The sequence below is a fragment of the Schistocerca nitens genome, chromosome 2 (assembly GCF_023898315.1).
Source record: "Schistocerca nitens isolate TAMUIC-IGC-003100 chromosome 2, iqSchNite1.1, whole genome shotgun sequence".
Lineage (NCBI taxonomy): Eukaryota > Metazoa > Arthropoda > Insecta > Orthoptera > Acrididae > Schistocerca > Schistocerca nitens.
This window is the reverse complement of record NC_064615.1, coordinates 988,068,043-988,080,323: the sequence shown is the minus strand read 5'-3', so window position 1 is coordinate 988,080,323 and position 12,281 is coordinate 988,068,043. Positions and strand designations below refer to the sequence as shown.

General features: G+C 42.1%; 1 protein-coding gene across 1 annotated transcript in view; it reads left to right on the top strand.

Annotated features, from left to right (window-relative positions):
* Positions 1-12,281, top strand: part of LOC126237313 (AMME syndrome candidate gene 1 protein homolog) — a 59,059-nt gene that overhangs the window by 29,759 nt on the left and 17,019 nt on the right. The window lies entirely within an intron of this gene.

The window sequence follows — 12,281 nt, the reverse complement described above, 5'->3', positions numbered from 1 at the left end:
GCAAACTGTTCTCCATGAAACAGGAGAGGTTTTAAAAATAGTAAGACATGCTGGGCACACAATTGTGGCAGCAACAAAACATTCTTTCACTAATTCTCCATCGCTGAAGGACCGTGATGTTTAACTATTTTAAGAGTTACGCGATAGCTTACTGTCATCACTGCATCGTTGTGGATGATGAGGTAGTCATCCTGTAAATACGTAATAGGAGAAGGTAAAAACGACGGAAAATGCACATAACTTATTACTAATAACAGTAATAATGTGAATCATTGTCATAATTATCTTCTTCTGCTTCAGTTCGATAAGTTTGGCTTTTCTTTTTTCATTATTCAAACTTACTATATCCTTCTCGTGAAGCAGTTGATAATGTCGATTCACATTGTACTTCTTCCGTGAAGACAATGTTGCATTGCAAATCAAACACTGAGGTCTTCTTTGTGTTCCAACAGAAAAGAACTCTTCTTCCCACTGTGGATTAACGAGTATGAGTTCAAAGGACTAACTCCTCCTCAGCCATTTTCCACCCACTAGTTCTATTTTACCGCAAACGCCGAATGCGATGTCTACACAGACAATAGAAACAGCAGGAAGTAAACAGACCGAGTGGCTCCACGCAGTGCAGTGATGTGTATAGCTAGGGGAGTAGATGGTGGGGCGGTGGGGGCACTTATGGCTGGCAGGGGGGAGGGGGGGGGGGGGCGAAGCCGCGGGCAGGCCTTGCGGACATTTGCGAGCGCCCGCACTAGTGAAACTGTATTTGTCTGGCCCTGGTCTAGAGGCATTGGACATGGGTGCTGTGGCTCTTGTCTTACTGAAATCATGTTCCTTGGTTATAACCAGGAAAGTTTTGCTATTCAGGCACCAGAAAGTCATTTAATACTGTGACTTAACAATCTGAATTCACTATAACTGGACGACTGCTCTTGTCCTCGAGAAATTACAGGCCAGTTATTCCTCAAGCTGACATCACAGCCCATACAGCAACTTTGGCAGATGAAGGGGTTTCTCATGTTTCTGTTTAGAATTCGTTGCTTTGCAGTAGTGACAATTTTGCTTATTGACACGATTGTTCACATGAAAATGAGCCTTGTCAGAAAACAAGATATTGTTAAATGAAGGGCACTTAGTGACATCATTAACGCATTGCACCCTATGCCTGACATCCTGAGGCTTTAATTCTTGCATCGATTAGATTTTGTAAAGCTGCAGTTTAAGGTCATTTTTGCAGAATTTGGTGCAGTGATGATCTATGCACATTTAAAAAACTTCCTTGGTTATGAATGAATGGAGAGGTTAGGGTCATCACGAACATACTCATTTATGCTCTCCATGGATTCACCTGTTCCTGATGGACCTGGAGGCCCAGATTTAGGGCTGACCAGTGTTGAATCAGTTTCGTGAAATGTTTTGATCCATTTCTGGATCATTTGGAGCATCATTTACACAAAGCTATCAATGATCACTGCAAAATTTCCTCCATACCACACTCGCCGAATCACTGTTTTGTGCTATTCTCGCTCACAGAACACACGGTCTGTTCCCAATAAGTGCTTTACATCGACTGAATTCATACACAGAGAGCTCTTCAAATATAAACTTTCTTTTGAGACACCCTTTACATGTAGTGCCTGTTTTTTCAGACATCTATGAAAGAACAGACACCATTTTGATGCTGCAGCCATCAAGACCCAAAGGAAATAATGATGTTCAGCTGCTAATGGACATTGGGACAGTGGTTTACACCAATGGGTAAAGTTGAAAATTTATGCCAGACTGGTCTCCTGCTTTTGAGGCAGATGATCTGACCACTAAGCCATCCAGACACAGTGGTGTCTGGACTGCACGGACTATTCTATTATGCCTCCAGTCCAATGCAAATTCTCAATGTATCCACACACAACTGACACCATGAGTAATGACTCGTGGTGCCTCGCTGATTCCAGTAAGAGTTTGAGTGAGGTGTTAATCTGCACTGAAGGGACCAGTGGCCAGCATCACTTTAAATATATGTGTAGTGTCTGTTCTTTTGGACATAATTAAGTTGAGGTTGGCTGATGATCCCTTCAATGCAGATGCACTCCACACTCAGTCTCTTACAGGAATGGGTGAAACGCTGCTAGTAACGAGAATAATGGGCAGAGGCACTACATCATAGTGTGTGAGTAAGCTGAGAATTTGTGTCTGATGGGAGACAAATGCAGTTGTGATGATCGCTGTGTCTGGATAGCTTAGTGATCAGACCATGTGCCTGGTGAGCAGAAGGCCCGGGCTTGAATCCTGATCGGGCACAAATGTTCAACTTTCCCCATTGATGTAAATCGGTGCTGACTAGCAGCTAAATGTCATTATTTGCTTTCTGTGAAGTAACTAACTTGATGAACTGACTAGGTACCGTCCTGTTCCGATTCAAAGTAGTGTGTGATGTCATCTTGCAGTGCAAGCATGAAAAGTGATCATGGAAAACCCTTCATGAGAAGTCATGACAACTTGCTGTTAATGTCACAAAAACGAGAAAGGTGTGATAATACTAATAGAATGTAACAGAAGGTACAGGCAAATGCTGACAAACAAAAGTTAAGTCAGTGGTGTGCAAATTGTGGAAGGAGGGACACTATGCCAGGTGGAACAGGATTCAAGTATCTGCCCCCAAAGCAGGAGAAGTTTTATACACGCAATAACTATTTCTTTATTGATACAGATTAATGTGTTATTAGATAGTAATTTCTGTGATATTATGAACAATACAAAGAAACAGTCTCTGTGAAAACTTCGCAGATTTTATTGCACATAACTGGTTTCCCAGGCCAGCAAGAAACTGAGAGAAAACTGCTCAATCTATGGAATATGAATATAAAATGTGCTTGAATAAACAACTTGTCATTTTTTTTCATACACTATGTGGGCAATATCGCAAAGCAGTGCCAAGCAACGTTTCCTCTATGACTGTAACAGGGAAACTTTGGATTATCATGTAGGAATGGACAAAACAAAGTTAAAAATACTTAGTGACAAGCAAAACTGAACTTCCGGTTTGAATTATGGAGCACCAACCAAATTTACTTTATTCCACTTTTAGTGTTACTGACCCAGTTTCCGTTGTTTCCGTACGGCTGCACCACTCATCGTCATCATCATCATCATCATCATCATCATCATCTCAGAGCTGAAAGTCCAGGGTGGTTCTTACCCAAAAATGTACACATCATTGCCATTTATATTGCATTCAGGCACACATTTATCCATGGAAAATTTGATTATTAATAATGGTGACTCGTTTATCAATTACGAAAACTTTTTAGCATACATCACAAGATCAGCACCCACAGTTGCCTCTCAACACTCCAGTGATAGAATTAATTATTCAGTTGTGGCACAAAAACAGTTCACACACAATTGTAACAGTTTATGAAAGAGGAATACAGGGCAGTAATTCCATTAATTCAGTCCATAATGAGTATCACCATGTCCAGCAATCATTCATTTTGAAGAAAATAAAATTCCAAACCAACTACCAATCACAACACATTTCATTTAAAATGTTCCTTAATTTGAGGTTCTGTAATCACTCGAAAGTCTTCAGACATTAATATTAATGAGTTTCACAGTTATCAGTGCATGTATATTCGCCTAGAAAACATGCAGGAATTTGTTGTACACCAAAAAATTTCGGGTGTATTATAGTATTTGAGAGTTGTAGCATCGCGTTTTAGTACCCGAATAGTGTAAATTCGCGTAGTCGTTTGTCTTCTGTTTTTGTTTTGAACGGCCAGTGTCGGTTGGTCACAGTCAGTGTGCTCCCTGCCGCCGTTGGATAAGCAGTTGCAGCAGCAAGTCGTATACTCCTAGCTCACTCATTTCTTACATAGTTTAATTCTTAATTTCTTTGCGTGTTTTTGGTACTTGCATTGTTTGATACATAAATTTCGGGTGTATTATAGTATTTGAGAGTTGTAGCATCGCGTTTTAGTACCTGAATAGTGTAAAATCGCGTAGTCTCCTTCCGCTGTCGAGCAGTGTGTCAGCAGTGCGCAAGTAGCAGCATTACTGCATTTACTAGGCAATCTTGTATTTTAATAACCGTTTAAATTTTGTCGATTTGTTTGCGCTCTCTGTAGATTAGTTCAGACGTTCTTTGCAAAACAGTTTTTAGCATGGATAGGGACTGCAACTGCTGTGTTCGGATGCAGGCTGAGTTGGCATCCCTTCGCTCCCAGCTTCAGGCAGTGTTGGCTTCGGTCACACAGCTTGAGGCTGTTGCCAATGGGCATCACTGTGGGGGTCCGGATGGGGGTTTGTCGGGGACGGCCAGCTCGTCCCACGCATCCCCCGATCGGACTACGACTGTGGTTGCCCGGGATACTGCCCGCATTGAGGCTGATCCCTCACCTGTGGTAGAGTGGGAGGTCGTCTCAAGGTGTGACAGGGGGCGAAAGACATTCTGGAGGGCTGAACGGAAGGCCTCTCCAGTTTGTCTGACGAACCGGTTTCAGGCTCTGTCTCAGGCTGATACTGATCTTCGGCCTGTCATGGCTGCTTGTCCTGTTCCAGAGGTTGCCCCTCAGTCTGCAAGATCCAGGCGGTCGCAGAGGGTGGGCTTACTGGTAGTTGGGAGCTCCAACGTCAGGCGCGTAATGGGGCCCCTTAGGGAAATGGCAGCAAGAGAGGGGAAGAAAACCAATGTGCACTCCGTGTGCATACTGGGGGGAGCCATTCCAGATGTGGAAAGGGTCCTTCCGGATGCCATGAAGGGTACAGGGTGCACCCATCTGCAGGTGGTCGCTCATGTCGGCACCAATGATGTGTGTCGCTATGGATCGGAGGAAATCCTCTCTGGCTTCCGGCGGCTATCTGATTTGGTGAAGACTGCCAGTCTCGCTAGCGGGATGAAAGCAGAGCTCACCATCTGCAGCATCGTCGACAGAACTGACTGCGGACCTTTGGTACAGAGCCGAGTGGAGGGTCTGAATCAGAGGCTGAGACGGTTCTGCGACCATGTGGGCTGCAGATTCCTCGACTTGCGCCATAGGGTGGTGGGGTTTCGGGTTCCGCTGGATAGGTCAGGAGTCCACTACACGCAACAAGCGGCTACACGGGTAGCAGGGGTTGTTTGGCGTGGGCTGGGCGGTTTTTTAGGTTAGATGGCCTTGGGCAAGTACAGAAAGGGCAACAGTCTCAACGGGTGCGGGGCAAAGTCAGGACATGCGGGGACCAAGCAGCAATCGGTGTTGTAATTGTCAACTGTCGAAGCTGCGTTGGTAAAGTACCGGAACTTCAAGCGCTGATAGAAAGCACCGAAGCTGAAATCGTTATAGGTACAGAAAGCTGGCTTAAGCCAGAGATAAATTCTGCCGAAATTTTTACAAAGGTACAGACGGTGTTTAGGAAGGATAGATTGCATGCAACCGGTGGTGGAGTGTTCGTCGCTGTTAGTAGTAGTTTATCCTGTAGTGAAGTAGAAGTGGATAGTTCGTGTGAATTATTATGGGTGGAGGTTACACTTAACAACCGAGCTAGGTTAATAATTGGCTCTTTTTACCGACCTCCCGACTCAGCAGCGTTAGTGGCAGAACAACTGAGAGAAAATTTGGAATACATTTCACATAAATTTCCTCAGCATGTTATAGTCTTAGGTGGAGATTTCAATTTACCAGATATAGACTGGGACACTCTGATGTTTGGGACGGGTGGTAGGGACAGAGCATCGAGTGACATTATACTGAGTGCACTATCCGAAAATTACCTCGAGCACTTAAACAGAGAACCGACTCGTGGAGATAACATCTTGGACCTACTGATAACAAACAGACCCGAACTTTTCGACTCTGTAAGTGCAGAAGAGGGAATCAGTGATCATAAGGCCGTTGCAGCATCCCTGAATATGGAAGTTAATAGGAATACAAAAAAGGGGAGGAAGGTTTATCTGTTTAGCAAGAGTAATAGAAGGCAGATTTCAGACTACCTAACAGATCAAAACGAAAATTTCTGTTCAGACACTGACAATGTTGAGTGTTTATGGAAAAAGTTCAAGGCAATCGTAAAATGCGTTTTAGACAGGCACGTGCCTAGTAAAACTGTGAGGGACGGGAAAAACCCACTGTGGTACAACAACGAAGTTAGGAAACTACTGCGAAAGCAAAGAGAGCTTCACTCCAAGTTTAAACGCAGCCAAAACCTCTCAGACAAACAGAAGCTAAGCGATGTCAAAGTTAGCGTAAGGAGGGCTATGCGAGAAGCGTTCAGTGAATTCGAAAGTAAAATTCTATGTACCGACTTGACAGAAAATCCTAGGAAGTTCTGGTCTTACGTTAAATCAGTAAGTGGCTCGAAACAGCATATCCAGACACTCCGGGATGATGATGGCATTGAAACAGAGGATGACACGCGTAAAGCTGAAATACTAAACACCTTTTTCCAAAGCTGTTTCACAGAGGAAGACCGCACTGCAGTTCCTTCTCTAAATCCTCGCACAAACGAAAAAGTGTCCAAGGAATAGAAAAGCAACTGGAATCACTCAACAGAGGAAAGTCCACTGGACCTGACGGGATACCAATTCGATTCTACACAGAGTACGCGAAAGAACTTGCCCCCCTTCTAACAGCCGTGTACCGCAAGTCTCTAGAGGAACGGAGGGTTCCAAATGATTGGAAAAGAGCACAGGTAGTCCCAGTCTTCAAGAAGGGTCGTCGAGCAGATGTGCAAAACTATAGACCTATATCTCTGACGTCGAACTGTTGTAGAATTTTAGAACATGTTTTTTGCACGAGTATCATGTCGTTTTTGGAAACCAAGAATCTACTATGTAGGAATCAACATGGATTCCGGAAACAGCGATCGTGTGAGACCCAACTCGCGTTATTTGTTCATGAGACCCAGAAAATATTAGATACAGGCTCCCAGGTAGATGCTATTTTTCTTGACTTCCGGAAGGCGTTCGATACAGTTCCGCACTGTCGCCTGATAAACAAAGTGAGAGCCTACGGAATATCAGACCAGCTGTGTGGCTGGATTGAAGAGTTTTTAGCAAACAGAACACAGCATGTTGTTATCAATGGAGAGACGTCTACAGACGTTAAAGTAACCTCTGGCGTGCCACAGGGGAGTGTTATGGGACCATTGCTTTTCACAATATATATAAATGACCTAGTAGATAGTGTCGGAAGTTCCATGCGGCTTTTCGTGGATGATGCTGTAGTATACAGAGAAGTTGCAGCATTAGAAAATTGTAGCGAAATGCAGGAAGATCTGCAGCGGATAGGCACTTGGTGCAGGGAGTGGCAACTGTCCCTTAACATAGACAAATGTAATGTATTGCGAATACATAGAAAGAAGGATCCTTTATTGTATGATTATATGATAGCGGAACAAACACTGGTAGCAGTTCCTTCTGTAAAATATCTGGGAGTATGCGTGCGGAACGATTTGAAGTGGAATGATCATATAAAATTAATTGTTGGTAAGGCGGGTACCAGGTTCAGATTCATTGGGAGAGTGCTTAGAAAATGTAGTCCGTCAACAAAGGTGGCGGCTTACAAAACACTCGTTCGACCTATACTTGAGTATTGCTCATCACTGTGGGATCCGTACCAGATCGGGTTGACGGAGGAGATAGAGAAGATCCAAAGAAGAGCGGCGCGTTTCATCACAGGGTTATTTGGTAACCGTGATAGCGTTACGGAGATGTTTAATAAACTCAAGTGGCAGACTCTGCAAGAGAGGCGCTCTGCATTGCGGTGTAGCTTGCTCGCCAGGTTTCGAGAGGGTGCGTTTCTGGATGAGGTATCGAATATATTGCTTCCCCCTACTTATACCTCCCGAGGAGATCACGAATGTAAAATTGGAGAGATTAGAGCGCGCATGGAGGCTTTCAGACAGTCGTTCTTCCCGCGAACCATACGCAACTGGAACAGGAAAGGGAGGTAATGACAGTGGCACGTAAAGTGCCCTCCGCCACACACCGTTGGGTGGCTTGCGGAGTATAAATGTAGATGTAGAATATCGAGATTACACCCAACATTGGTCTTGCTCGTGGGCTTTCAAACTGCAAATTCACAATTTTGTGGCAGTTTGGACATACAAAAACTGGTGTAGGAATAAACTGTTATTTCAAAAATATGTAATGCTTTAAAAAGTGGGTACATTGTATTTTACTGTTTTTATGTAGTGCAAGAATTAATGTGATTTTTGTCGTACAGAAGATGGTGTTTGTTGGATATAAATTGAAAAAAGTACATCAAAATTATTATTCTTACATGATGTGAATCCTCTTGTTTACATGTATGAGCACCACATTGCAAATTAGAAATGTGAAATTATTGATTATTGAGTTAATCAATCAATGCTGTATGTCTTTTGTACAGAAAAATTAAAATAACAAAAGTATTTAGTCGAAAGCTGGAACCTAACAGTGGTTAGGTTCTGAAATTAAAATCGTTGGCGGCTTAGAACTTCAGCTTAATTATTTTGGAAAATAATTAGTTTTCGGTAATTTAAAATACGTTACTGGAAAGTCGGAATGCTTAGCTTAGCCTCCTCAGATACACTGATTAGATCATAAGAGTTTACATGTTGCAAACTGTAGTACTGATTTCGATTAATTCTATTTTCAAATTATGAATGCCATATTTACATCAAAGTAAATAGAACAACCAAAATGACAATCTAACAATAAATGAAAGTGAAATCAAGTCTAAATAAGAACTTGAGGATTTTATGTAAATGTCACACGTCAAGAGATAAATGTAGTGAAAATGAGATAAAAATTAGCAAAAAGTACTTATTTATGGGTGTAGAAAAAACATAACAGATAAGAAGAATCCACCTGCTATGACACACACTGACAGAACTTTGCAACAGAATGGTTCCCTACCTACTGCCATCATATCTTCTAGACCCAATTTGAATAGAACAGCTGTAGCTTCAGCTGCTAATGAATAAACATTGTGTGTCAACTTGCTTGTTGCAAGCCTTTTGGCAAAACTGCACCGGAGGCTTGTGTGTCACTTTTGCTGATTTCATATTCAAGTAGCTTTTCAGTTGGCCTCACAAGGTTGAGTGAACCTCCTTTCAGACCTTCCCACCAGATAAAAATTCAAAGTGGTCCCTGGGATGAAACTTCATATCTCAGAGTTGCTACCACTAATCCATTTGAACAACTAGTTTTGTAGCTGTGATATTAGCTTTTGCTGTTGTGATATTAGAAGCATTGAAAGGCTGTGTATCATGCAAAAAAAAAAAAATAAAAAAAAAAATAAAAAATAAAAAAAATGTTGATGACTAATGGAGAGATACTGTGATGAACAAGGAAACTAAAACAGCAGATGATGGATCAACAGTCACCCCTGTTTAATATAGAGACATCATCAGGGAAAATAGAGTTACAAATACTGCAAGTGAAACTTCATAAGCAGGTAATGTGTGGAAAATTGTACTATTTGTATTCTTGTTCTGAGTGGGCACTTAGTTCAATGCTTCTTAAAGACAGCCGGCCGCGGTGGTCTCGCGGTTCTAGGCGCGCAGTCCGGAACCGTGCGACTGCTACGGTCGCAGGTTCGAATCGTGCCTCGGGCATGGATGTGTGTGATGTCCTTAGGTTAGTTAGGTTTAAGTAGTTCTAAGTTCTAGGGGACTAATGACCTGAGAAGTTGAGTCCCATAGTGCTCAGAGCCATTTGAACCATTTAGAGCCTTCTTAAAGACATATAGCATGTAAGTATTCCACTTGTAAGAGCATTGGAGTATACGCTATTGCTGCATCCCCCAACTGCTTTCCACATGTGAACATGACAGTGCTGTCACAATGGCCAAATAACCAGTTTAGTTTGCTGAATCATAACAGACTTTAAAATATAAGAAATTTAACCAAATCTCTGCCTCTTCTTGAAGGCTTGATAAGTAATCTTCTGTGCAAAAGTTTGGACACAGTCATTACTGAAGTATGTATTTAACTCTCTGATCTTCTACACAGTGGCACTTGACATTGTCTAATTTGTTATAGCCCATCGTGCCGTATTAACCCAGAGCTGCCTCCTCTTGATATCCATCTATTCAAGGATCTGCATGTCAGCACGCCCCTCTCGTAATCAGGCAGTAGAGTTTCAGATACTGTTTTCCAACCAGGAGGAAGGGTGTCCTTGGCTTTCCACATTTTGTAACCTGACTGTTTAATCTGTGGCTGTAAGTATGCTTGACGTTCTGTGAAAGCTCTTTCTGGGTTTCGGCATCTGCTAATTCTAATGGATGAGTTACACCACATGCTCCATTCTCTTCCTGCCCCTATTTGCAGCTCTTTTTCTTTGAACATATTAGGTAGTTATTCCTACTAGGCAGTAGAGCCGCTCTGTTGGTGTAGATTTTAAACAGCATATTAAATGTCTGTATGTCTCATTGGGGCTTCACCCTCTTGTTTGGCATGTCTCGATTTATACTAAACGGGACAGGTGTTCTCTGCAGTGGAATAACGCAGTACAATTGCAGAAGTTCAGATTGTTTTGACTTCACTATCCCACATTGAATCAACCAGTTTTCTAAGGAGACTGTACCAGTTGGAAACTTTGAACTTGGTATTATTGTATGTAAAAGATCTGTTGAGTGTTATTCCTTGGTATTTTGGAGCACTGCATTGTTCCAGTTCAGCTCCTGACCAGATCATCTTTAAATTCTGAGTGGTTCCCAATTTCTCAAATGGAAAACACAAATTTGTGTCTTAGATGAATTTGGTTTAAGCTGGTTTGCTCTGTAGTATCATAGTCTTTCAGGAGTATAAGTGATGGTGTTTCCACTGAGTCGAAAACTGTATGCTCTATGTGAAAAGAGCAAGACCAGCTGCATACAAAAAACTTCCAGTATTGATGGCTGTAGGTTGGTCATTTGTAATTATATTACACAGTGTTGTGGTCCAGTAAACTTTGAGGAATACAATTCTTCTGTAACCTCCATTAGCTGTGCTGTCCTTGAAGGACAACGTAAAACTTGAGATTTTGCAGTAGAATGATGACGAATCTGGCTAGCTTAAATTCCTTGGTCAGTAGTACAGCTTAGTTAATAGTAGCTGCTGCTCATAGGTCAACAAATACCACTCTAGTTGCCTTACGAACTTTGAGACAATCTTCTGTGAACTGAGTGAGACTCGAGAGATCTCTCCAGTACAACTTTTACCAGGATACAATCCAGCTTGTTAAGGTATAAGTAAAGGGTCAATTACAAACAGAAGATGATCTAAGATAAATCTTCCTAGCAATCTATAGAGGTGTCATAGTAGTGCAACTAGTCTAAAATTATTCAGATTGCCTCTTCTTTGCCAGGTTTTAGCAGGGCAACTACTCACATCGTTCTCCTTATATTTGGAATTTGGTATCAGTTCATACATTTCTTTGTTGTTAGGCCATACTGCTTCATCTTTCTCTTTGAATATCATCACAGCTAACTAATTTTCCATTTTTACTCTGACAGTATTCCCTAATTCAGCCATGCCGAATGCTATTGTAAGATCGTTATTCTGCTCATGGTCTACTGTATAAAGCTTGGGCATTTTAGATTTGTGACTGGCCTTCCCACTTAGCAGTAGCTGATGTGCTATTTGGTTGTTGGTGGTGATTTTAGGTTTACTGGTCTCAACTAGTTTGTTGCTAAGATCTACAGTCTCTTGTCAGATCGAAGCCGTCAATCTTTCTAATCCATTGATCCTTTGTGTCTCGTTTATAGCACAAATGAGCTTGTTTCCAGTTACTTCACTAAAAGAATGTTTATCAAATATCCTTTTAGCAAAGTAACTGTGGAAACTGGAAGCAAGCTCATTTGCACTATAAAGGAGACACAAAGGATCAATAGATTGGAAAGATTGATGGCTTAGATCTGACTAGAGACAGTAGGAGATCTTAGCAATTTATCAGATAAATTGTGGTATTCTGTAAGTAGAGCAGATTGATCTGATGCGAGAGCAGATGTTCGGCATTCCTGAGGCTTAGACATCAGGAGCATGTCTTTCCAGCTGATCGTCTACTCTTCCTCTGATCTAACGACGACGAGGCACTTACAGCTGACCATTAGGAGGCTGGAAACCTGGGCCCAGACAACTGGTTTTCGGTTCTCACCTGAGAAGACTGTGTGTGTCAATTTTAATTGTGCTCGTCAGAGTTTTAACCAACCAGAGCTTACAATGGGGGGGACCATATGTTACGTTTTCAAGACACTGTGAACACTTTGGGTTTATTATTTGATTGGAAATTAACATGGCTCTCACACCTGAAAGACCTGTGAACAAAGGGCTTCCGGTTGTTGACC